This window comes from Ooceraea biroi, chromosome 1 (assembly GCF_003672135.1).
Source record: "Ooceraea biroi isolate clonal line C1 chromosome 1, Obir_v5.4, whole genome shotgun sequence".
Taxonomy (NCBI): domain Eukaryota; kingdom Metazoa; phylum Arthropoda; class Insecta; order Hymenoptera; family Formicidae; genus Ooceraea; species Ooceraea biroi.
In genome coordinates, this window is record NC_039506.1 from 2329738 (window position 1) to 2347172 (window position 17435).

The 17435-nt window shown below is 49.8% G+C and overlaps 1 protein-coding gene across 1 annotated transcript in view; it reads left to right on the forward strand.

The window, feature by feature from the left end:
- The first annotated feature begins 3873 nt into the window (after positions 1 to 3873).
- The window catches only part of LOC105280321 (broad-complex core protein), a 68170-nt gene continuing 54608 nt past the window's right edge, over positions 3874 to 17435 (forward strand). Inside the window, exon 1 of the mRNA XM_011340780.3 lies at positions 3874 to 5820. The gene's annotated coding sequence lies outside the window, so the exon portion shown is untranslated. The remainder of the gene's footprint in view (positions 5821 to 17435) is intronic.

Below are 17435 nucleotides of genomic sequence, written 5' to 3' on the forward strand. Positions count from 1 at the left end.
TTCAGTATTGCTGTCACAACAATTCGGATAGCCAGGTAGATAACAACATGTTGCTTCCAAGAACATTTTACTTTCTATATATGTTCTGGACAGATCAAGGTTTAAAAATATTCGACAAAAATATTCGCATAGGTCCGTGCACAAGAAAGGCAGCTGCATAAGTGGAAACATCAAGGTAAAAATCTGGCGAGATTTCAAAACCGGAAAAACTGGCATAATAAATTGACATGCATAATCAATTTGAGCTCTTTGAATATATATGTATATATATCTTGGCGCATAAAATGTATTCATAATCGACTACTTTGTATCATTAAAACAACTCATTATTTGAACTTTTTTAGATTCTATGACGCAGAGAAATGTTCAAAGATCTTTTTTTTATAGTTGATAGTAAAATGTCAATGTTAGTTTCGTAACTCGCGGGTTAATTTTATTCTCCGTTTCTGGTCGTAAATAATCAAATCTTGTTTGCGAAATGACTTTTACCACGCGATTGTCCTCGTTGACGATCGTATCAGGGTGACGCCAAACGCGCATAGATCAGCAACCATCCCGCTCTCATTATAAACTATAATCTTATCTCGCGCTAATCAAAATACAAATATCCGGCAATGTGTGTGAGACGACGGGATTAGTAGTATCGCGATATTACTGAGCGTCTTTTAGAGATTAACGATTCGATACACATGCGAAGCTTCGGCATGCTCCTCAGCAAGATGATGACGGTGATACGCGTGTATGTGTGTGTGCTGTGTAAAGATAAAGCCAGTAAAGCAGTCACTTATCATTTAAAATCACCGGATGGAATTTCGCAAGCGGGCGACTCAAAATGCAGCAAACGCTCTTGAGTAGTTGCCCGTGTGGATCCGGTTTACTTCACCTTTCCAGATGTCAAGAAAATTGGCGTTTGCGACAAGTCACGCCTACCTTAAAAGAGAAGCGAAAGAGAGGGAACAGAGAAAGAGAGAGAGAGCGTCAATAAGACGACAGCCGCGGCTGAAGATTCCTGCAGATTCGAGACATTGCGTAACAAAGTATACAGCAGGCCTGCGATACTCGATATAATGGTGCTTGCATTACGCGCAATGAGCTCCTCTTGCCTCTCCCTTACATGTGCGGGCAAAGCGAGTCGATATTTTCATCCGTTCCAATAGTTCTCATTAATATTTTGTATGTTGCATCAGTATATTTATATATCGCGGCAGAGAGAAACTTTTCGATCATTAATAATATCAAGATGGTTTTTACAATTCCAGATTTCAGTGGAAAAATAGTGAAGACTATACGTAATCACGTCTCTTGATTTTCCATCATGCTTTAAGAGCTGATGAATATTGACAGAAATATCATTATTATTTCATCGAAAAAACGTTTTCAATTATTTTCAAATTTGCCATTTCGCACTTGCACCGACCGTCTATTCGTATCTGAAACTTGCTGTTCGAGCAAGTAATTGCCACATTCTTGCTCACATTCTTGTGCTCTCATTAGTACACCGTTATCGAGTCATCGTTAAGTGGCTTATCTATCGATCGCGGTAATTTACGTAATGAAACGCAAGTCGGGGCCGATTACGAAGTAACTATCACGTTGCTCCTCGCGGGTGGCTTCTGCCGTGTTGTGCCTTCGCGCTGCCCACGATAATCTTTGCTTTCGTTTATGGGTTTCTCTACCTCGCCTCGGAAGGAGTGTAACGGTAGTTTATTCAACGTTGCCTCGATTGTCTGGCGTATAAGCGCAGGATTTTAGGCTGGAAGTGTCACGCGGTCGTCGCTACAGCCATATTTCGCTCACAGTTGGATTATATCGCGATATCCAGATCCGAGGGTCAGGACCAGGTGGATCATTATCCCGCGGGGTCATTTGCAAACTCCCGCTCATTCGTTCCTAATTGACCGCCTTGCCAACGCAACCACCTTCCGACAATATCACCGCAACAAATCCATATCCGCAAATTCAACGTAAAACGCGTTCGGCTCTGTTTCTCTCGTTCGCGTTGGTATCGCAAATTCACGTGGTTCCCACCACGTGGAATGGTTTGCAGAGACTTGTTTGCGCGCCGTGTGTGGACTGCACCCTAAATCATTCCCCGACGATGTCTCATGAGTGTCTCGGTATTGCCAAGTGCAAGTCTGCGCGCTCGTTATCCCAGTGAATAGCTAGCGAATATCGATCGCGCGGTCTGCTCGATTAAACGACTGAAGGCCGGCAATCTGCATTCGCGCCGTTTATCGCTCCTAATCTAAAGACACATTCGGACACGGCCGAGGAGGTAAACATCTTGCAGCATATTGACACAGATGCATTGGAATTACAAGTGACATTCAAAGATACTCGCTTATAGATTAACACGCCCGATAATCCGCCGATCTGCGGGAGAAATCGAATTAATGACGGAAAAAAAGACGTCGTCACCGATCGCGCCCTCGAGCATCGATGCGATTTATAAAAGTTTTCGTGCGTGGAAATCAGGCGCGAGATCGGGACGCTTTCTTTTCAAATTGTCGGGCCGTCGCATCGCCGATCTTTCGCAGCAGCAGTCTGCGTAGCTAGTTTCTGCCTCTGTCGTTTTTCGTGTGCGCGTCGTTAATTAGGCACCATCAGCTATCCTTGTGGATTTCTCTCTGAGAGGATACGGTTTTTGATGGACGACCTTCACTATTGAGAATGGTGCGTTTAATATTGCATTCTCGACGTAATCGTCTCGGTATAGAAATGTACGAGGTGCAAACGATCATTACTCAAAGTCAGAGAAATTCTTGCGGGATATCAATTGGCCAACGTGCAACGCGCGATGTATATCCATATCGTCGGATCGCGCGTACGGGAGAATTGGTGATCGCATCACCTGCGGTTAAATCTACGTTAAGTTCAAACACGTAAAGGCTTAATACCGGACGCGACAGGGTGGCAACAGGGTTGTTCGGTGGGAGCAAGGCTGAGTGCAATGTCAAATGTCAGCACGACGACAGAGTCACCCCGCGATAGACCAAGGAGAAGAGGGCAGGAGGAGGGCAGGGGGAAGGGGAAAGTGACGAGACTCCTTCGTTTCATTTCGGAGGCTGACGGTGACGGTGAGACAAGACGAGGTTAGAGTGACGAGAAGAAGTTAGCGAGGAGCAGTGGCACGAAGGCAGTGGCCGAAATGGAAAGAAAGACGCGAGAAGAAAAAGAAGACGGAGAGAAGAGAGGATTGAAAGGATGCAACGAAGGGTGGATAGGAGAGGATAACCGAAGACGAGAGATAAGGAAGGGGGAGGAAAGAGAAGGCGAATTAACGGAACAAAAAGGAAGAAGAGATAGCAAGAGAAGAGTTAAGCGGAGAAAAGAACGCACACAGAAGAGAGTAGAAGAGAGGAACAAGCGGTGGCCCGACGTTCGGGAGTAGGAAAGGGGGAGGGAGGGCGATTGGTCGGCACGGACGAGACTCGCGAGGGGAAACAGCCGAAGCGATGCACGGTTGAGACCAAGGGTGCCAGGGCACGAGGGGGAGGGGGGTAGGAACTAAACCGAGGGTTGGGGGGCACTAGCGAGGAAATGGTGGGGCCAAAGAATTGGCGAGGACCAGGGTCTCGGGTCGAGAGAACGAGGGGAGGAGGATGAAGATGAGGACGCGGATGAGGACGCGGATCAGGAGAACGAGGAGGAGGAAGTGACGGAGCAGAAGGAGGAGAACACGACGAGGAGGAGGGGGAGGGAACGTCTGGTGGTGAGCGGAGGGGTGCCGTGGGGGCCCTCGTATCACGGGGGGTAGGGGTTGCCGCCCCTCTCGTGGCGTCAGCCCCGCCAGCGTGGTCGTGAGGAGCGGGGGGCCGGGTTAACCCCTCTCCTCGCGTCGCGAGGTTCCTATGAATTTTGCGACACTCAATAAAAAGTGGTTCCACGAGGTTAACATTTCGGTAACTATACCCTCGCCTACCCGGGACGCGCACGCACGCACGCACGCACGCACCGCGCGGCGCGACGACGACGACGGCGACGACAACGACAACGACAAGCCGGATCGGACGGACGGACGTGTGCACGTACGTTCGGGCGCGTGCATACGTACGCGCGCATACACACGCGCGCGCATATACTCGCGATCGCATATACTCGCGCGCGGCCACTTGCTCTCTCCCTCACTCCCTCTCTTTTTCGCGCACAGGGCCGCTCTTCGGTGTACATCACGGGGCCACGCACGCACACGTGAGGGCCCGCACACACGCGCGTGCAAGCGGGCGGCACACTGTCGTGTGTTAAAAACGAGGGAAGCAAGAGAGGGATAGGAAAAACGGCACGGAGGGAAGGAGAACGAAAAAGAGCTCTCCGTGCAGATTGACGGAGAAAGGAGGGAGAGGGAGAGAGACAGAGTGAGGAGCGTACACACGCGAGCGGGCGCGCGCTCGCGGCCTCTCCGCACGCATACATACACGCCGCGCGCGCACGCATACCACAGGACTGCCGAAAAAACTGCACGGGAGAGGCGCAGCAACGGGCAAACCGAACCGCGCGCGAATCAAGTGCTTTGGCCAGTCGCGTTCCCAATCACTCTACGACTAGGTAGTCCCCCGGTGTGTCCCAAAGAAGCGGCGAGGAGCAGCTGGGTCCTCCTGTCCTCGACGTGGTTCACGCGCAAGATAATACACGCAGGACATTCTAAACGCGCGGAACATCGTCGCCGTTCTCTCGCTCTCCTCGCAAGCCTCGATATCCCGTGGCGCGTGTTACACATACGTGGATTTCGTCCTCTTAACCGAATTCTCTCTTGTTTCTTTTTTTTTCTTTTTTAATTCGTTTTTCGGCGCGACGCTCCTCGCGGCTCCCGACCCGACGACCATCCACGAGGACATCGCGTACGCACGCTCGGAATAGTAACCCGGTGTCTGGCATCATCGTCAAGAGGAAGGAGTGTGCATTCTTCTGTCATACGGCCGGAGGACGTCACGAAGGACAAGGCGGAAAAGCAGTACGCGCCCATGCGTGTATCGACGGGATCGCGAGTACGCGTTACGGTGATCCAGTTACGCGCGTTTTACGCGAGGAGAAGAGGGAAAGGGAGACTTCTGCAAGAGAAACGATCCTCCGTCACGGTGTGAGTGATGCTACGTTGTACGCGCAATTAAACCTGCTCCGTCGTTTACATCCTCAACGGAGGTCTTGGAGGTCAAGGAAACCGCGAGACGATCGACGAGTTTCCCGATCGACAATCCTGAAGAGGAATCGTGACAGAAGGCGGAAGGAGCGCGGGAGCAGAAAAGTGCGCCACGTCGAATTAAAGAAGAAGAGCGAGAAGAAGCCAGCGTGAGGAAGATTCCCGCGTACGATCTCTCCGCGTGTTTTCGGGATTGTCAACGATTCGGAGTGATCTCTGTGAGACGGCGATGAAAACTCGAGGAGTCTCAAATATCCCCTGGTTAATGAGACTTTGCTAGTGAAATACATGTGACTCTTCCATATGCCATCGTACGGCAACCGTTGACGTTGCGTTCATTCGTGGGGAATCCTATACGTGCGACTCGTTCGGTCTCCACCGCGCCGGAAGAGATTACAAAGTACGATTCAGCTTCATCGCAGGGCGGCAGCGACTTAAGAGCAGAAAGGTGGACAGACGGAGAAAGCGTGAGAGTAACGAGAGTAAGAGGACAGGCGCGTCCCCTTTGCTCGCGATATATTGCGACGCGGCTAGAAGATTCGGCGGAAGTCGGAGCAAAGGTTTTGCTCCGCGGACGTGATCATCGTCGTCGCATCGGGACAGTAGAATCACGGGACTCGGCATCGACGACAAGGACGCCGGGCAAAGGAGGTCCACACTTCACTTCGCGCTTGACGATCAAGGTACGTCCACAGCTGAGACCGGTGGCCTTCAGCCGCCTGTGCGACTTCCACGGTGTACGCGGTCGCTAGAGACAGAGGAAGAAGTTTGGGGAAGATAGAGAGGGAGGGAACGGAGTAGAGAGAAAGAGAGAAAGAGAGATGTGGGTAGAGAGAAGGAGAGGGAGCGCATGAGACAGAGAGAGAGAGAGAGAGAGAGGGAGAGAAGGAGAGAGAGAGAGAGAAAGAGAGAGTGAGAGAAAGAGTAAAAAAGTTCGGGAGGGGGTACTTAAAAGGGGCGGACGGGGGGCAGAGAATAAGAGAAGGATAGACGAAGAGAGTGTGCAAGGGTGAGAAAGAAGGAAAGAACGATAGAGAGGAAGGGGGCCGAAAGCGAAGAAGAGAAAAAGAGAGAGAGAGAGAAAGAAAAGAGGGGGGGATAGGAGGGGATGAGCGTTTGCATGTGTCTGTCGCGTGAGTCGTATAGCGGTATGCGTGCATGCAAATATACACGCAAGTGTGCGTATTTCACGGCGGCGTGATGCGCGCATATGCACCAACACGAGCGACTCTATCGCCAGTAAGCGGGAATACGGCCGCGTGCGCGTACATGCATGCATGCATGCATGTGCACGCGCGGCTCGTACGCGCCCGTTGAACACCTAGTTAGCGCGTCGCGCTAGAATACGCGCGCGCGCGTATCCTTTCATGATTCCACATACGGTGACGTGTCTCGTATGCCCTTGCCTATGTATGCCAGACGGTGAAGGTGGCGGCCGACCGCGACGGCGGCGGCGGCGGCGGAGGCGACTGCGACGGCGGTAGCGGCGTTAGTACCGTTTGGACTGGCGCGGCTAGACTCGCGCTAGACGAAGATAATGCCAGACGTTAGAGAGTGCCTGGCACATGACGTAATCCGTCGCTCGCACGTTTACTCGCTCGCTCTTTCTGCGCTGCGAGAGGCGCTCGGTCCTCGTTCGTCGTACATCGCTCCGGCTGGGCCGTGCCACGACCGTGGCACGGTCGCTGCCGCCGCCGCCACTGCCGCCGCCGCCGCGCCGCGCGCGTACGCGCTCAATTCTACGCGTTCACTCTCGTTTTCCACCGCACCACGCCTCGTCTGGCGCGCGGAGCTCTCGCCGCGTGGGAGTAGTCGTTTTTTTCGCTTCCTTTTTTTTACATACCCGATTTCGTCACGTTGGCGCGCCGCGCGCGCGAGCAATTTTGTTTTATTTCTCTCTTTTTTTTCGAGGTGTTTTTTTCGCTCGCTAACCGCGGGCGATTACGTATTTTTTCGGGTGTAGGATTTTAGCACTCGCTAATTTACAGTGCAGCCTCGCAGAGTCTCTTGCGTTAAGAATTTTTGTCTCCTTTTGATGTACAAGTCAGAAGAAGACCACGTGCCGTAAATGTAAAATATGCAAATATTAAGGAAGTCTTGCTCGACGAATTCGCCACTCCAGATGATACTACGCCCGCACCTGCAACCGCGGGAGTTTCCTTAGACCGATGTACCGCGCTTTCGTCTCCATCGCATCCATCGGCCGCTCGCTCCCTATTTTTACGAGCGACGCAGGTTGGGTTTGTTGCACGGGCGTGCAGCAAGTTGAAAACATCAGCGGACCTAGGTATAAATAGACCTCGCGCGAGTACCGAACGTCAGAGAAAGAGGAGGAAACCGCGGCAAGAAACAGGACACAGTGGGCGATGCTCGGGGGAGGAGGCGGAGGGGACGGGCGGGAGGGACGGGACGGCGAGGTAAACTGCGGTAAAAAATAAGAAGCGCCTCGATGATGATGCGCGTACGTTCCTGAAAAAAAATTTTCGTCACCGCGTGCACTCGCGCGCTCGCTATGTATGCGCTTCGTATAGGCGCGCGCGCGACGAGGCGCGCATGCGACGTACGGCAATAAAACTTCCTGTAGACTCAAGTGCAAAGGCGATTCTCAAGGATAGTTTCGAACAAAGCTGTGGTCGCCGTGCCTACACCGAATCTCTTTTGTTAGCAATGATTTCCCGCGCGAGAGCCGACATTGTCTCCCACCGATGTTAATCGGCATTACTCACTCCTCTAATATCGCGAGCGATTTACACTCCTGCCCATTTTAACTCGCGCCAATAATTCGACACGCTTTGTGATAGCGTGCGCGTAACGATATCAGTTGTACTAGCCCGATTACGGTAACAATCGCGAGGTACCGTATTATACCGGTGTGAAATCGACTTATACTTCCGTTATACTTCCCTTCGCCCTCGATCTCTCGCTGCTGCAATGTAGATCCTTAACTTGTTGTCTCTATGTAACGCACGTGTAAGTAATACTCGTAAATCATCCTTTGGAGTCTCAAACGGCCGTTAGCTTTTTGCCTTCTTTAGGATGTCGTAAACGTGACGCGTTATTTCCGAGCACGTCTATGCGTCTAGTCGATACGGCTTTCTGTGTTCTTGAAATGGCGTTCTTTACATGAGTGAAGCGGAAATTCTGGTCGCGCGCGCGTGATTTTGTCCGGACCGTTCATTATCGGGACGGATCCGTCGTCCCTCAATGACTATTAAATTATAACGCGATCAGTATTTGCACGGCAGTATCAATGCAACGCATCGCGGCAATTAGAGTGGCGACGGCCGCTTAATTTTCTTGGAAGCACTTGCACCGGAGGAAAGGGGTGTATCCGATAACGGTGTGTTCTCCTTGAACCACAACGGACGTTGGATCCCACCCGTTATTCCCGTTCTCCCTTACACCTCGGTCCTTTGCCGCGATTCTCCGTTTCGCTGCGGCGCGACTCCACGCTGCACCGCGTCTATCGTATTATCGCATATTTTATTTAATCGCGCGTTAATTATTACGCATTACGTGATTCGCGTGGTCGTCAACAGGTACCGCCGCCGACAGGAAGTCTTATCTCGCGCGTCTAGACGCGTTAATTTGAAGGAGACATAGCCGAATTAATTCCGGGGACAGGGAGGAGGATAGATTATGTAACGCGCGCCGACTTCGCTTCGTAACATTAAAGACAAACTAACTTTATCGCGGCCGGCTAGTGCGATTCTGCGAATAGAAGCGTAGCTTGTACGTGAAGGTATGCATACACATAATACGAATCGGTCGATTAGATTGGACGCCTAGTAACTAGATTACGTCGCGGCGGCGGCGGCGTTATCTGCGAAATTTGACTCTCCGACAAGCGAACACGTTATATATTTTGACTCGTTTCGAACGAGCGTTCTCGCTTGAGAGAAACCAGCGTTATGGATCGCGACACGTCAGTAACGAGACTTATTTTTCGTGCTGATAATGTAGCTTTTATGTCGACCTTATCAAAAAATAGGAGTGGTCAATAGAAAAGATGGAGATAATCGACAGATAAATCTCGAATAATCGTATGCATTATAAAGGTGTTTGCTTTCTTGATATTTGATTTTTTTATTTTTCTTCGCGATGCGATGGCGCGAAATGCACATTAACTTTGCATCCGATTTTGCGAAATCTATTTCTGCGACAAGTCGTTACATTATTACGCGGGCGATACACGATCGATGCTCGAAAAGCGCGACGCACGGATACACCTCTTTTTTTTATCCGCACGGGAGATTCGCATCGCGCGATATCGCTATCCTATGAAATTTAAACATTCCTAAACGCGTGGGACATTTGCGTCTCCCCTGCTCGGCGATCGATAGCGATCGATGCGAGAGAGCGCGCGCGATACGCGGTGCGCGGATAAGCGCGCGAGTTCGATAAAATTAACAAAGCGAATTCATTCACCGAGCCGGCCAGCGCGAGTCAATCGAATAAATTCCCGCGCGCACTGATACAAGACACGATTGAATTGCATATACTGCGCGTAAATTCAGGCGCTCGGCGACTATGCGAGCATGCCGCGCGCTTTTCGCGTTGCGCGTTAAAATTCGCGCGCGGTCAATTCGCTTCACGCCGTATCCCCGTGGGTCCGGTAGGTATAGAAGGTCGCAGGTGCGAGATTTAACAAATCGCGGATCGTTGCGCGTCGCGCGCGTAAGGAAAAGACGGTAACTTATTTCTCGCATAACGGACGGAGATAATCAGATTAATACGTACAATACGTCGAAAACAATTCTGATAAATATGTATACTCGGCAAGAAAAAGTGCAACGGAAAGAAAAGAATGAAGAGAGATGGGCTCCCTCCCTCGATGTTATCTCCCTGCCACGAAACATCAGCGGCACTACTTCTCGCGAAACTTCTCTTGTGGATATATCAACAGATTAAATGTTAATCCTTCTTGGAGCGCGATATCGCGATACGGATTTGTCGTGTCGCTCGTTCGGGCGGCTATCAAAGTTTCAGAAATTCGCACTGTCAGTGTCGACTTGTCGAAACTACGTTTCGCGTATCGAAATAATTAAACCGGCCCCGATTATCTCGATCGATATGAGAGACCGAGAAGAAAAGTAATTGCCATCAAGCATCGCGCGATGGAAGAAGGAGACGTCGGTTGCATTTCCGCGCGTCTCTACCGGGCAGCCGCGGGAAGGTCAAAAAGTGGACACAATGCGGCGCCTATTGTGAAAGCGGAGGGAAAGAGCGTCACTTTATTTAAGCCACTTGAAATGCGCACGTCAGCTGATCGTGACGAATCATATCCGAGGATCGGCGTTGTAGTTAGCGCGACGAGGCTATACGCGCGGTGGCAGGGGGAGAACGGGGGGGAGGAAGGGGGCACGGTGGCGACGGCGGCAGCCGGGTATTTATGCGAGCGAGAGAGTGGTTCCTTCCTTCGGACGCGGTTCTTTGTTCGTGCATTATACGCGCATGTGTACACGCGTACGCCCACGTTCGCGCGCGCGCGTGCTCGCGTGCATTTATATCGCGTCGCTAGCGCTATGTCCCGGGCGTATGAATTAGGCGGCCACCAGAAATAGGCTGTTGTGAGAAAAAGTCGCGGCCCCGATTTCTTTTTCCGACCGCCGCGTCGCCGAGCCGAGCCGAGAGGCCTCCGCGTTTCAATTGAACGCGGAGAATCGATCGCGCGGATCCCCGCGCGCGATTTCCCTGGATCTTATCGCGATCGCCGGGCGAATCGGCGATTTCGCATTTTAATAGCGTGGAATAGTTGCGCACCACTCGGCACATGCGCTCAAGGTCACGGTCTATATAGAGTCACGCATTAAAATGTAAAAAAGAGGCGCCTTTTCGGTAGGAGATCCGGTTGCGAATCATTTTTTTAACTGCGTACGAGTAAACGAGTATAAAAAATAACGGCGAGTCATGTATTTCTTTTGTAAATCTACTAACTTCCACATATCGTGATACTAAATATTTTTTCGCATCTTGCACTTTCAGTTTGAGGCAACAAAGGTTCTCGAACATACACTGAAAAAACAATGCATTTTGGTTAAACTAAGAATTTCTAGTTATCATATTATAACGTTAGGACTGGATATTTTATAACTAGAACGTTTGTATAGACTATACTACAATCTGGTACTAATTCCTAAAAAAAGTTTGATTCGTCTATTTTCCAACAGACAGACTGATTGAACTTACTAAATTTCGAATTAACAACCAGATTTTTTCAGTGTAGGATACAAGTTTTGCTGTCGGTTTGTTCAGAGTCTTGCTTCAGCGAGAAGCGTGTTGGAGTTTGCGTTTTTAAATATTCCTACTTGCGAGTTGCACGCCACGCACGTAAGACATGCGCTCGCAAGTGCGTGAACGAATCGCGACAGGTGCGTCTAGTTTCGTCAAAACCTGATTACACATCTCTGTTCTCACATCTGTTCTCGGGGCGAAGGGAAATGTATTGAGCGCGAGCGGCATCGCGGCCGACATCGGGAGACGTCGCGCTCGTCTAAAGAGTGCTAATGACGCAGCCTCAATTCTTTATTACGACCCGTTTTTAAATCGCGTTAAACATGTATGTACACACGTACACGTTCACGTAAATATAAATGCACATGCATGCCTCGCATATACACGTGTGCCGCGATGCAAATTCGATGCAACCGAGTGTCTGCGCTACAATTAAAAATATAGCTGCTGACCTGTTTTCAGTATTTTTAAGCGCCGACGGAAATATTCGCGGAGCACTCCGTGTCTCAATTAATCGCGTGGAATATCGCCGGCAAGTAGGTCGTACCGCTTCATAGACACCAACGGAAATCATTCAGAGATCGATAATCCATGAATGAGAGCTCCGTTCTGTGTGAGCCGGTTTTCGTTGTCGGCTAATTCCGAAGAAAATTAATGTGTTACCGTAACACATATTCATTTAATGTGGAAAAGCAACGGCGAGGGGAGCGCAAGGGAGTCTTTATTTGTGCGCTTTCTTTCCCGAGTATAAGATCGAGATTTCTTTATTTATACCTCTCGCACGTTTACTTTAGATATGACACTCGATAGGACGCGTCGGGTTACGTTAAAGCGCATTTGTGCAAACGTAGTCATCGCCCTGCATTCAAATCACCTCTCCATACGATAACGCAGCGTGAATCGTATTGGCACACCAGAACTTTTCAATTTTAAAGAATGCGATTATAAAAAATATAGCGATGAAAATCCGTTACTAGTTTTTAGTTTTTCGATTGCAAATTCAGTGTGAAAAACATCAGGCATCAATGATATTAATACGTGCAGTATGTCTGAAAAATAATGGGATTAACACTATACCAATCCAGGCACTGATCGTAGGAAAATCATTTATTTCATTCAGTCATTCAAAGATCATCGATCGAACACGATCAATCAATGCGTGGATAGAAATTTGGAAGGCTGCTTTCGGAATCACCTCGAAAAAGATCCTCGTGATTACTTGAATGGCTAAAACGTCATCATCATTATGACAAGTTTCTTTCATCGGAACTTTGGATTTCGCACATATCTGAAAAGTAGTTGCGGGAACCCAGGATGAACACAGCTGGTGGCTAGTTATTGGTGTTTATATTTTGGCCAAAAGTTTACGTACAATCGCCATTCACGACAAATCACATTTTCGTTGTCGCGGATAAAAATGGAGATCACTTTTGTGCGACTGCTCGATATCTGAGCTCATCGACGTTGCCCTAGTCTCAATCCTCAGTTAGAACAGCGGAATCGCAGTAGTACGGGATAGTGTAAGAATAGACCCGAGCACTAGTCTTGCTCGGCAGCGAAGTAGCGCGTGACTAGTATTGGCCAGACGGCAAAAGGTTCTCGAGACGCGAGCCCTTCTCGAGTCTCCGAGGTAGCAGCTGAAAGAAAAATGGAACGTACCCTGTAAAGTCGATTCCATCTCGATATCGTCTAATATTTTTTCCGCCGAATCGGACGAGCAGACGTCCATAATGTAACATCTTCTTTCGTGATTGCTACCGTATATTGTCGGTATCGTTACTGACTTTTTAATCACGTATTGCTTAAAATATACGAAAAGTGATACAATTTTTCACAAATTTGCTAGAATTTCTTAAACACTGAGATTATAAAACTCCATTGCACTGTGACGTACAATCGACATTGATTTAACTCAGTGTACGATTTGACATTCTCGATCAAGTTACATCGCAGCCTGCGCGATAGAAGAACGGCAAAAGAAATCGGTGACTTAACCGAACGCATTACGCCCCGTCGGTCGTCGGTGTAATCGGACAAGGTTTTTTCACCTGATTCATCGGTACTTTGGGCATTCCCACGTTTAGCGCTATGTCGGCCGGTCGTGGCGAAGCGTACCGTTGAGGAGAAATAATTGGTTGTTTGGCTGTCGGCGGATTAGCCCGCTCGAGGTCAACGGCCACCAAATGTTTGCGAGTGCAGGGAAAGAGGAAAGGGTACCGGTTCGTGCGCGGAGGGGACGGAAAGAGGGACAGAGAGAGAAAGAGAGCGGCAGAGAGGGCCGCGGATGAGGAGGGTCTGGGAGGGTAGACCGAGGCGATCGGAGCCGGCCAGAAAAGGATGGACGAAAGAATGGGGAAGGTATATGTACGTAGCGATCAAACGTATGCTGCCCCCGATGGTTGGCTCACCTCCGCCTTTTGTTACTTCGCGTGTGCAAAGTGCATTTGGGACCGGGCCACCGCGTCGCTTCCCTAAACAGGGCGATTTATCGGCGGGTGCATACGCGGTCGCCGTCGATCCCGGAACGAATCCCGGAAAATGTCGGTTTCGCCGGTTGCTTGATGGAGGGCACTTTAGCCGGCAGGTGCGTAGCGTTAACGATGTTTCCGGCCGATTGGCGGGAGGAAGGGGAGGAGGAGCGACCGTTTTGGGCTTCGTGCCGGTTGGTACGTTGCGCTCATTAGCGCGACCAGCCACGTATCATAATTACATGCCGTACATGATTTTCGGAAAAGATTTTGTTTTGCGTCTTACGTATCGGATGCGTGATCTGGAAGTACGGACGATAATGATCGCGTGTCGGCTAGTGTGATCGCGGTAATTAAATCGCCGATTCGGACGCAACGTCGCGCACCTCCCGTCGTGTATGTACTCTGTTTTTTTTTCTCGTAATAACATAGAAAGAGACAATATACATACATATTGTCTCTTTTTATAATGCTATTTTTCATTCAGGTCATCGGAAATGGATTGCACAAGTTGTTCTAAGATAAAATTGTCAGATTTCGTTAACATGTTATTTAGATGATTTTAAACGGAAACGGGGTCACGACGCGCAAGAATAGTACAAATCCTAAATGAGAAGCACGTCAAGTGACGTGACTATAAAAGTTGCTATTGCTAGTACTGTTCCAGCGGTGTCACGATTTTTCGTTTGACACCTGTACATGACGTCTGTAATAATATCAGACATCTCACTGTCCACAATAATTCAATGAGTTTCTTAAATCGTTTCTTGTTTCGTGACGGTCTTTTCTCTCTCTTTTTCTCTCTCTTGAAATTATAATACCGTCGAATTTCATGTTCCCATAGTTCGGAACAACCTGCATACGTATATGTATACATGCATGATGTCATATGCACCGGCATAATGGTAAGCAGGCGGCAAGATGTGGGAGAACGATACGGAACGATGGGGAGTCGTCCGTGCGTACGAAGGAGATAGGGTGTGCAAGAAAGGTCGGTTCGGATGATTACATAGTGCAGACGCTTCTGGTCGCAATGCAAGCACCCACTTGTACACATACACACATACATTGTACAAAGCTTTTCTTCCCGATGCTGTAGTAGCAGTTGGAGCGTTCAAATTGGACAGAAGTCGATTCATAGAAAACAAATCAGCAGAGAATTGCCCGGCAAATTTTTTCTTTATTCTTCTGGGGTGTCCTTAGCTGTCGTGTTCCCGTGGAGGGCGAAAATGTGCGATTTCACTATACTCGCTGGTAGCAGCGAGTAATTCCGACTGTACTAACAATTCGCGCATGCGTTTGCCGATTCCGTATCTTTTCCGTAGAAGCTCGCATGCGTTCACTTTTCGAGAACATCCTTGAGATTCCGCCAAATCCGCGAGAGGTGTTCATTAAAATCAATTACGCACGGCTGTAAATCCTCGCCGATATCGTGTCTTCGAGGCTCGCCTCGCCTCGAGTTCGTGAGATATTCTGTATTTAATGCAACTCCCGTATTCGGAAAGGATTTATTACATCATGTAAGATCAAGGATTACCAGTCTCTCTCCCTCTTTCTCTCGTAGTATTCTCTCTTCCTCTCGCGTTTTCTCTCTCTTTCCGCAGCATTCGCGTGTCTCCGCCTTCACCTCTCGCGTTCTCCCTTCTCTCTCTCTCTCTCTCCCTCACACACATACATACATACACACACACACAAACACGGACATACATATTCTCTTCTTCTCTCTCCTGCGGTGTGTGGTCATCTCTGTTTTTGGACACCTGCTGCTTCTCGGTGCAGACGCGAGCCTGTAAGCGAAGCGCAACGTCACGTGATCGGACTAGTCGTACTATGTATATGCAAAACCATTGATGTACGGAAGGCCAGTAAAAGTTCCGTCGTTTCTATCACGTCGTATACTTGTCCCGGCGTTTCATTGTCGGAGGAACGATAATATTACGAACCCGGCGAGTTCTCATTTGCATTTGTAGATAATGCGCGTGCGATTTGATATTCGCGCCGCTAAAAAAATCGCGTACCTCGAATGAAACGACAACGATTCACCGGAATGCTTACGCGCCGAGATCATTTTCACTTTTTACAATACGATCGTAAAACAGCTGTCTTGCTCAGAATTCATTTCGTGCTCAGATTGATTCGCGAAAGTATCCGTGATTAAAGTTTAAATCTGCGCTGATGTTTCTGTGTATCCTGAGATACGGCCGACCTTTCATCGCAGTTTTATTCCCGCAGCCGTTAAAAAACACACGACCATGTATCGCGGAATAATCGTTTAAATCGCGACTTTGAAAAAGACTTGCGAAGTGGCCCGTACTTCTCTGTCGCTTCTCATCGCCGGTCGCATCATTCAGATCCTAAATCTACCGATACGCAGTGTGTCGCGGCTAATCCGCTTCTCGCACGAGTTTTTCTCGCTGTCGTCTGAGAAAGCGTGCCGCTCGCGCGAGATTACATAGCGTTACATTATATAGCATTCATGCGAATGCTGGGAACCACGTGGACCGCGAGGAGAGTGAAAGAGAGGGCGAGAGGTAAACGTCGATAGGATAACGCGCGAAAAAAAAGCTAAAAGGAGGCGAGGGGGTGGAAAAAAAAGCGTGACGGAAAAAGTGTCGATCGTCGGCGACCGTCCCGAGCGTTCGTACGCAATCTAGTCCAAGCATAGGTGCCACAGCCCTCACAGCCTGGGCTCCTAGGAATCCAATCAATAAATATTACAATGGAACCCCTAGAGAAGTAGGGGCGCAGCATATCCTCCTCCTCGCCCCCAGGTCCACCCCCTTCCATCCTTACCGCGCCCCATCCTCGCGCCCCGTCATATTCCTCCTCCTACTAGTCGCTAGCTAGTCGGAGGAAAAAGGATCTGTCCTACGTCGCGCTCCCGCAGCCGCTTCATTCCTCGTACACTCGGCTCTCGGCTCGTCCTCGACCACGTCCGCGAAACTTCGTCTCCCACCTCGTCGTCCGGCACCCCTCCGCCAACCCCCCTCGTCCACCCCAGTTCCCGCTCCCGCCCCCGCCGAACTGTACCGCCGCCCGCGCGCGCCCCCGCGGGTGTCTCTCGCTCTCTATCCGCCTTTTTCTCATCCTCCCGAAGCCCGCCACCAGCCGCCACCCGCCCCTTCACGGGCCCTCGAGCCCACCACCGTTTACATTTTACTTTTCTAGTAGCGAATTAAAACCGCGTTCATGCGCAGCCCGTGGAAGGGCGTAATGATTTTTTGAGGGGCGAATCGAGTGGGGTCGCCTACGGTGGTGCACAGCTCGCGGCGGAAAGAGAGAAAGAGAAAAAGAGGGGGTAATAGCTCTGGGTGCTACCGCCGAGTTTAGCAAGAGCAGGACGGCGCGCGTGCCGCGGCAAGGATACATGCTCTCGCCCGCGTACCCGCGCACCCGCGAGCGAGCGAGCTAGCGGATGCGTTTTTGCTTCGTTAATGTTAACGAATGAGGGGTACATAATTATCGGGGAAACGGCAGACCGTTTATCGATCTCAGTCGAAACACGCAGTGACCATTTTGCAATCTCGCTCCTTTCGTACGGAATTGGCTCCAGAACGGATTAAATTTAGCCGGATCATTTCGCACTCGGCTTCATT